The sequence below is a fragment of the Lampetra fluviatilis genome, unplaced genomic scaffold (assembly GCF_964198595.1).
Source record: "Lampetra fluviatilis unplaced genomic scaffold, kcLamFluv1.1 SCAFFOLD_444, whole genome shotgun sequence".
NCBI lineage: Eukaryota > Metazoa > Chordata > Hyperoartia > Petromyzontiformes > Petromyzontidae > Lampetra > Lampetra fluviatilis.
Genome location: NW_027621111.1, coordinates 15,001 through 25,000, shown reverse-complemented (window position 1 = coordinate 25,000; position 10,000 = coordinate 15,001). Strand labels below are relative to the sequence as shown.

The following is a 10,000-nucleotide window of genomic DNA, read 5'->3' as shown; positions in this document are numbered from 1 at the left end:
CAGACAAACACACACAGACACACACAGTCACACACAGACACACAACAACAACAACAACCGCCATTCGTCACTAAGTGGCGGTGACGTCACCACGACGCTTGTGCCAGGCCATGTGCACCTTGAGGCCACGTGAAGTGTCGAACGCCCGCTGGCAGGAGGTCACATGACAGACCCGGCAGGTGCCATGGGTTGTGCTGCTGTGCCAGGCTAGGTGCATGAGGAGGTCACGGGACAGACCCGGCAGGTGCCATGGGTTGTGCTGCTGTGCCAGGCTAGGTGCATGAGGTCACATGACAGACCCAGCAGGTGCCATGGGTTGACTGCTGTGCCAGGCTAGGTGCATGAGGTCACATGACAGACCCAGCAGGTGCCATGGGTTGTGCTGCTGTGCCAGGCTAGGTGCATGAGGAGGTCACGGGACAGACCCGGCAGGTGCCATGGGTAGACTGCTGTGCCAGGCTAGGTGCATGAGGTCACATGACAGACCCAGCAGGTGCCATGGGTAGACTGCTGTGCCAGGCTAGGTACATGAGGTCACGTGACAGACCCAGCAGGTGCCATGGGTTGTGCTGCTGTGCCAGGCTAGGTGCATGAGGTCACATGACAGACCCAGCAGATGCCATGGGTTGACTGCTGTGCCAGGCTAGGTACATGAGGTCACGTGACAGACCCAGCAGGTGCCATGGGTTGTGCTGCTGTGCCAGGCTAGGTGCATGAGGTCACATGACAGACCCAGCAGGTGCCATGGGTTGACTGCTGTGCCAGGCTAGGTGCATAAGGTCACATGACAGACCCTGCAGGTGCCATGGGTAGACTGCTGTGCCAGGCTAGGTGCATGAGGTCACATGACAGACCCAGCAGGTGCCATGGGTTGACTGCTGTGCCAGGCTAGGTGCAGGAGGTCACGTGACAGACCCAGCAGGTGCCATGGGTTGACTGCTGTGCCAGGCTAGGTGCAGGAGGTCACGTGACAGACCCAGCAGGTGCCATGGGTTGTGCTGCTGTGCCAGGCTAGGTGCATGAGGAGGTCAAGAGACAGACCCAGCAGGTGCCATGGGTAGACTGCTGTGCCAGGCTAGGTGCATGAGGTCACGTGACAGACCCAGCAGGTGCCGTGGGTTGTGCTGCTGTGCCAGGCTAGGTGCATGAGGAGGTCACGGGACAGACCCAGCAGGTGCCATGGGTTGTGCTGCTGTGCCAGGCTAGGTGCATGAGGAGGTCACGGGACAGACCCAGCAGGTGCCATGGGTTGTGCTGCTGTGCCAGGCTAGGTGCATGAGGTCACATGACAGACCCAGCAGGTGCTATGGGTTGACTGCTGTGCCAGGCTAGGTGCATGAGGTCACATGACAGACCCTGCAGGTGCCATGGGTAGACTGCTGTGCCAGGCTAGGTGCATGAGGTCACGTGACAGACCCTGCAGGTGCCATGGGTAGACTGCTGTGCCAGGCTAGGTGCATGAGGTCACATGACAGACCCTGCAGGTGCCATGGGTAGACTGCTGTGCCAGGCTAGGTGCATGAGGTCACGTGACAGACCCAGCAGGTGCCATGGGTTGTGCTGCTGTGCCAGGCTAGGTGCAGGAGGTCACGTGACAGACCCTGCAGGTGCCGTGGGTTGTGCTGCTGTGCCAGGCTAGGTGCAGGAGGTCACGTGACAGACCCAGCAGGTGCCATGGGTTGACTGCTGTGCCAGGCTAGGTGCATGAGGAGGTCACGGGACAGACCCAGCAGGTGCCGTGGGTTGTGCTGCTGTGCCAGGCTAGGTGCAGGAGGAGGTTACGACTGACTGAGATGACCGGTAGATGCACCCACCAACTCACTCACTCACCCACCCACCCACTCACCCACCCACTCACCCACCCACCCACCCACTCACCCACCCACTCACCACACCCACTCACTCACCCACCCACTCACTCACCCACCCACCCACTCACTCACTCACCCACCCACCCACTCACCCACCCACCCACTCACTCACCCACCCACTCACCCACCCACCCACCCACCCACCCACTCACGCACCCACTCACCCACCCACTAACCCACTCACCCACCCACTCACCCACCCACTCACCCACCCACTCACCCACCCACTCACCCACCCACACACCCACTCACCCACCCACGCACCCACTCACCCACCCACTCACCCACCCACCCACTAACACACCCACACACTCACCCACTCACACACCCACTCACCCACCCACCCACCCACTCACCCACCCACCCACCCACTCACCCACCCACCCACCCACCCACCCACTCACCCACCCACCCACCCACTCACCCACCCACCCACCCACCCACCCACTCACCCACCCACTCACCCACCCACCCACTCACCCACCCACTCACCCACCCACTCACCCACCCACTCACCCACCCACTCACCCACCCACTCACCCACCCACGCACCCACTCACCCACCCACTCACCCACCCACCCACTAACACACCCACACACTCACCCACTCACACACCCACTCACCCACCCACCCACCCACTCACCCACCCACCCACCCACTCACCCACCCACCCACCCACCCACTCACCCACCCACCCACCCACTCACCCACCCACCCACCCACTCACCCACCCACCCACCCACCCACCCACCCACACACTCACCCACCCACCCACTCACCCACCCACTCACCCACCCACTCACCCACCCACACACCCACCCACACATCCACTCACCCACCCACCCACACACTCACTCACTCACCCACTCACTCACTCACCCACCCACTCACTCACCCACCCACTCACTCACCCACCCACCCACTCACCCACCCACTCACCCACCCACCCACCCACTCACCCACCCACTCACCCACCCACCCACCCACTCACCCACCCACCCACCCACTCACCCACCCACCCACACACTCACCCACCCACTCACCCACCCACACACCCACCCACACATCCACTAACCCACCCACACACCCACACACTCACTCACTCACCCACCCACTCACTCACCCACCCACTCACTCACCCACCCACCCACTCACTCACCCACCCACCCACCCCACCCACCCACTCACCCACCCACTCACCCACCCACACACCCACTCACCCACCCACCCACCCACCCACACACTCACCTACCCACTCACCTACTCACTCACACACTCACCTACACACTCACCTGCCCACTCACCTACTGACTCACACACTCACCTACCCACTCACCTACACACCCACTCACTCACCCACTCACCCACTCACCTACCCACTCACCTACACACCCACTCACCCACCCACTCACCCACTCACCCACCCACCCACTCACCCACTCACCCACCCACCCACTCACCCACCCACTCACCCACCCACTCACCCACTCACCCACCCACCCACCCACCCACTCACCCACCCACCCACTCACCCACCCACCCACTCACCCACTCACCCACCCACCCACTCACCCACCCACCCACCCACTCACCCACCCACCCACTCACTCACCCACTCACCCACCCACCCACTCACCCACCCACCCATCACACCCACTCACCCACTCACCCACACATTCACCCCACCACACCTCACACACCTACCCACCACACCCAACTCACCCACCCACCCACCCACACACCTACCCACCCACCCACCCACTCACACCACCCACCCACCCACTCACCCACTCACCCACCCCACCCACACACCCACACCACCCACACACTCACCCACTCACCCATTCACCCACCCACCCACCCACTCACCCCACTCACCCACCCACCCATACACCTACCCACTCACCCACCCACTCAGCCACCCATACACCTGCCCACCCAACCACCCACTCACTCCACCCACCCACTCACCCACTCACCCACCCACCCACCCACTCACCCACCCACCCACACACTCACCCTTTAACATGAGTGGTGTCCACGTGTAGCTGGGATGGACTTGGCAGGGCACCTGGGGGGGGGGGAGAGAGGGGGCAGGAGGGTGGTGATCACTGCTGCACGAACACCCACTCACCTACACACTCACCTACACACTCACCTACACACTCACCTACACACTCACCTACACACTCACCTACACACTCACCTACACACTCACACACTCACCTACACACTCACCTACACACTCACCTACACACTCACACACTCACCTACACACTCACCTACACACTCACCTACACACTCACCCACTCACCTACACACTCACCTACAGACTCACCTACACACTCACCTACACACTCACCTACACACTCACCTACACACTCACACACTCACCTACACACTCACCTACACACTCACCTACCCACTCACACACTCACCTACACACTCACCTACACACTCACCTACACACTCACCTACCCACTCACACACCACCTACACACTCACCTACACACCACCTACACACTCACCTACCCACTCACCTACACACTCACCACACACTCCACCTCACACACTCACCACACACTCACCTACACACTCACCTACTCACTCACACACTCACCTACACACTCACCTACACACTCACCTACCCACTCACACACACACCTACACACTCACCTACACACTCACCTACACACTCACCTACCCACTCACCTACACACTCACCTACTCACTCACACACCACACACACACCTACACACTCACCTACCACACTCACCTACACACTCACCTACACACTCACCTACACACCACCTACCCACTCACCTACACACTCACCTACTCACTCACACACTCACCTACACACTCACCTACACACTCACCCTACACACTCACCTACACACCTCACCTACTCACCTCACACACTCACCACCACTCACCTACCCACTCATTCACACACTCACCTACACACTCACCCACTCACCCACCCACCCACTCACCTACTCACTCACCTACACACTCACACACTCACCTACCCACCTCATCACACACTCACCTACACCACACCTACACACTCACCACACTCACCTACACACTCACCTACACACTCACCTACACACTCACACACACACTCACCTACACACTCACCTACACCCTCACCTACACACTCACCTACACACTCACCTACACACTCACCTACTCACTCACAACACTCACCTACACACTCACCTACACACTCACCTACACACTCACCTACCCACTCACACACTCCTACACACTCACCTACACACTCACCTACACACTCACACACTCCCTCACTCACCTACACACTCACCTACACACTCACCTACACACTCACCTACACACTCACCTACACACTCACACACTCACCTACACACTCACCTACACACTCACCTACACACTCACCTACCCACTCACCTACACACTCACCTACTCACTCACCCTACACACTCACCTACCCACTCACCTACACACTCACCACTCACTCACACACTCACCTACACACTCACCTACACACTCCACCTACACACTCACCACACTCACCTACACACTCACCACACACTCACCTACACACTCACCTACTCACTCACACACTCACCTACACACTCACACACTCACCTACACACTCACCTACACACTCACCTACACACTCACCTACTCACTCACACACTCACCTACACACTCACCTACACACTCACCTAAACACTCACCTACACACTCACCTACACACTCACCCTACACACTCACCTACTCACTCACTACACCTCACCACACACTCACAACACTCACCTACACACTCACCTACACACTCACCTACACACTCACCCACCACTCACACACTCACCTACACACTCACCTACACACTCACCTACACACTCACCTACACACTCACCACCCCACTCACCTACACACTCACACCACTCACCTACACACCACCTACCCACTCACCTACACACTCACCTACACACTCACCTACACACTCACCTACCCACTCACACACTCACCTACCCACTCACCTACACACTCACCTACACACTCACCTACACCACCCACTCACCAACACACTCACCTACACACTCACACACACACCACACACTCACCACACACTCACCTACACACTCACCACACCCACCCACCCACTCACCTAACACCACCACCCACTCACCTACACACTCACCTACCACACACACACTCACACACCACCTACACACTCACCTACCCACCACCTACCCACTCACCTACACACCACCTACACACTCACACACTCACCACACACTCACCTACACTCACCCTACACACCACCTACCACCACACACCACACACTCACCTACCCACTCACCCACACACTCACCTACACACACACCCACACACCCACCCACCCACTCACCTACACACTCACCTACCACCACCCTACACACTCACACACCACACACCCAACACACTCACCTACCCACTCACCTACACACTCACCTACACACTCACCTACACACTCCCACCCACCACCACACACTCACCTACCCACCTCACCTACACACTCACCACTCACCACACACTCACCTACACACTCACCTACCCACTCACCTACACACTCACCTACCCACTCACCTACACACTCACCTACACACTCACCTACACACTCACCACACTCACCACCCACTCACCTACACACTCACCTACCCACTCACCTACCCACCACCACCCACTCACCAACCCACTCACCACACACTCACCACCACCACCTACCCACTCACCTACACACTCACCTCCACCACACACCACCTACCCACTCACCACACACTCACCTACCCACACACCTACACACTCACACCTCACCTACACACTCACCAACACACACACCTACCCACTCACCACACCACCACACACCACCAACCACCACACACTCACCTACCCACTCACCTACACACTCACCTACACACACACCACACACCACCACCCACTCACCTACACACCACCCACCCACCACCTACACACTCACCTACACACTCACCCTACACACCACCACCCACTCACCACACACCACCTACCCACTCACCTACACACTCACCTACACACCACCTACACACTCACCACCCACACACCCACACACTCACCTACCACCACACACACACCACCACACACTCACCAACCCACCCACCTACACACTCACACACTCACCCACACACCACCAACACACCACCACTCACCACCAACACACACACCTACCACCACCACCCCTCACACACTCACCACCCACCACCTACACACACACCTACTCACTCACCTACACACCACCCACACACCACCTACACACTCACCTACCCACTCACACACACACCTACCCACTCACCTACACACCCACCTACACACCACCTACCACCACACACACTCACCTACACACACACCACACACTCACCTACACACCCACCTACACCCTCACCTACACACTCACCTACCACTCACACACTCACCTACACACTCACCTACACACCACCACACACTCACCTACACACTCACCCCCACCACACACTCACCTACCCACCACCACACACCACCTACTCACTCACACACCACACCCACCACCACCCACTCACCTACACACTCACACACTCACCACACACTCACCTACACACTCACCTACACACCACCTACACACTCACCCACACACCACCTACACACACACCTACCACTCACACACTCACCAACACACTCACCTACACACTCACACACCACCTACCCACTCACCACACACACACCAACACACTCACCCACACACCACCTACACACCACCACACACCTCACCTACTCACTCACACACTCACCTACACACTCACCTACACACTCACCTACTCACACACACACCACACACTCACCTACCCACTCACTCACACACTCACCTACACACACACCCACTCACCCACCCACCCACTCACCTACACACTCACCTACACACTCACCTACACACTCACCTACTCACTCACCTACACACTCACCTACTCACTCACCTACACACTCACCTACACACTCACCTACCCACTCACCTACACACTCACCTACACACACTCACCTACCCACTCACCTACACACTCACCTACACACTCACCTACTCACCTACACACACCTCACCTACTCACTCACACACTCACACACTCACCTACACACTCACCTACCCACTCACCTACACACTCACCTACACACTCACCTACACACTCACCTACACACTCACCTACTCACCTACACACTCACCAACACACTCACCTACACACTCACCTACACACTCACCTACCCACTCACCTACACACTCACCTACCCACTCACCTACACACTCACCTACCCACTCACCTACCCACTCACCTACACACTCACACTCTCACCTACACACTCACCTACCCACTAACCTACTCACCTACCCACTCACCTACCCACTCACCTACTCACCTACCCACTCACCTACTCACTCACCTACTCACTCACACACTCACCCACTCACTCACTCACCCACCCACTCACTCACTCACTCACCCACCCACTCACCTACACACTCACCTACTCACTCACCTACCCACTCACACACTCACCTACACACTCACCTACCCACTCACTCACACACTCATCTAGCCACTCACTCACCCACTCACTCACTCACTCACCCACCCACTCACCTACCCACTCACCTACTCACTCACACACTCACCCACTCACTCACTCACCCACTCACTCACCCACTCACCTACACACTCACCTACACACTCACCTACACACTCACCTACCCACTCACTCACACACTCATCTAGCCACTCACTCACCCACTCACTCACTCACTCACCCACCCACTCACCTACACACTCACCTACCCACTCACACACTCACCTACCCACTCACCTACACACTCACCTACTCACTCACCTACACACTCACCTACACACTCACCTACACACTCACCTACCCACTCACACACTCACCTACCCACTCACCTACACACTCACCTACACACTCACCTACACACTCACACACTCACCTACACACTCACCTACACACTCACCTACACACTCACCTACACACTCACCTACACACTCACCTACTCACTCACACACTCACCTACACACTCACCTACACACTCACCTACACACTCACCTACACACTCACCTACCCACTCACACACTCACCTACCCACTCACCTACACACTCACCTACTCACTCACACACTCACACACGCACCTACCCACTCACCTACACACTCACACACTCACCTACACACTCACCTACACACTCACCTACACACTCACCTACCCACTCACTCACACACTCACCTACACACTCACCTACACACTCACCTACACACTCACCTACACACTCACCTACTCACTCACACACTCACCTACACACTCACCTACACACTCACCTACTCACTCACACACTCACACACTCACCTACCCACTCACTCACACACTCACCTACACACTCACCCACTCACCCACCCACCCACTCACCTACACACTCACCTACACACTCACCTACACACTCACCTACTCACTCACACACTCACCTACACACTCACCTACCCACTCACCTACACACTCACCTACACACTCACCTACACACTCACCTACACACTCACCTACTCACCTACACACTCACCTACACACTCACCTACACACTCACCTACCCACTCACCTACACACTCACCTACCCACTCACCTACACACTCACCTACCCACTCACCTACCCACTCACCTACACACTCACACTCTCACCTACACACTCACCTACCCACTCACCTACACACTCACCTACACACTCACCTACCCACTAACCTACTCACCTACCCACTCACCTACCCACTCACCTACTCACCTACCCACTCACCTACTCACTCACCTACTCACTCACACACTCACCCACTCACTCACTCACCCACCCACTCACTCACTCACTCACCCACCCACTCACCTACACACTCACCTACTCACTCACCTACCCACTCACACACTCACCTACACACTCACCTACCCACTCACTCACACACTCATCTAGCCACTCACTCACCCACTCACTCACTCACTCACCCACCCACTCACCTACCCACTCACCTACTCACTCACACACTCACCCA

General features: G+C 57.2%; 2 long non-coding RNA genes across 2 annotated transcripts in view; both read right to left on the bottom strand.

Annotated features, from left to right (window-relative positions):
- Positions 1 to 10,000, bottom strand: part of LOC144954777 (uncharacterized) — a 26,070-nt gene that overhangs the window by 1,076 nt on the left and 14,994 nt on the right. Inside the window, exon 3 of the long non-coding RNA XR_013641357.1 lies at positions 3,892 to 3,943. This is a non-coding gene — a long non-coding RNA (uncharacterized LOC144954777). The remainder of the gene's footprint in view (positions 1 to 3,891; positions 3,944 to 10,000) is intronic.
- Positions 5,023 to 5,527, bottom strand: LOC144954782 (uncharacterized). The gene is made up of 3 exons (XR_013641361.1): positions 5,481 to 5,527; positions 5,220 to 5,271; positions 5,023 to 5,064 (listed from the first exon to the last, which is right to left on the bottom strand). It is a non-coding gene; the product is annotated as an uncharacterized LOC144954782 (long non-coding RNA).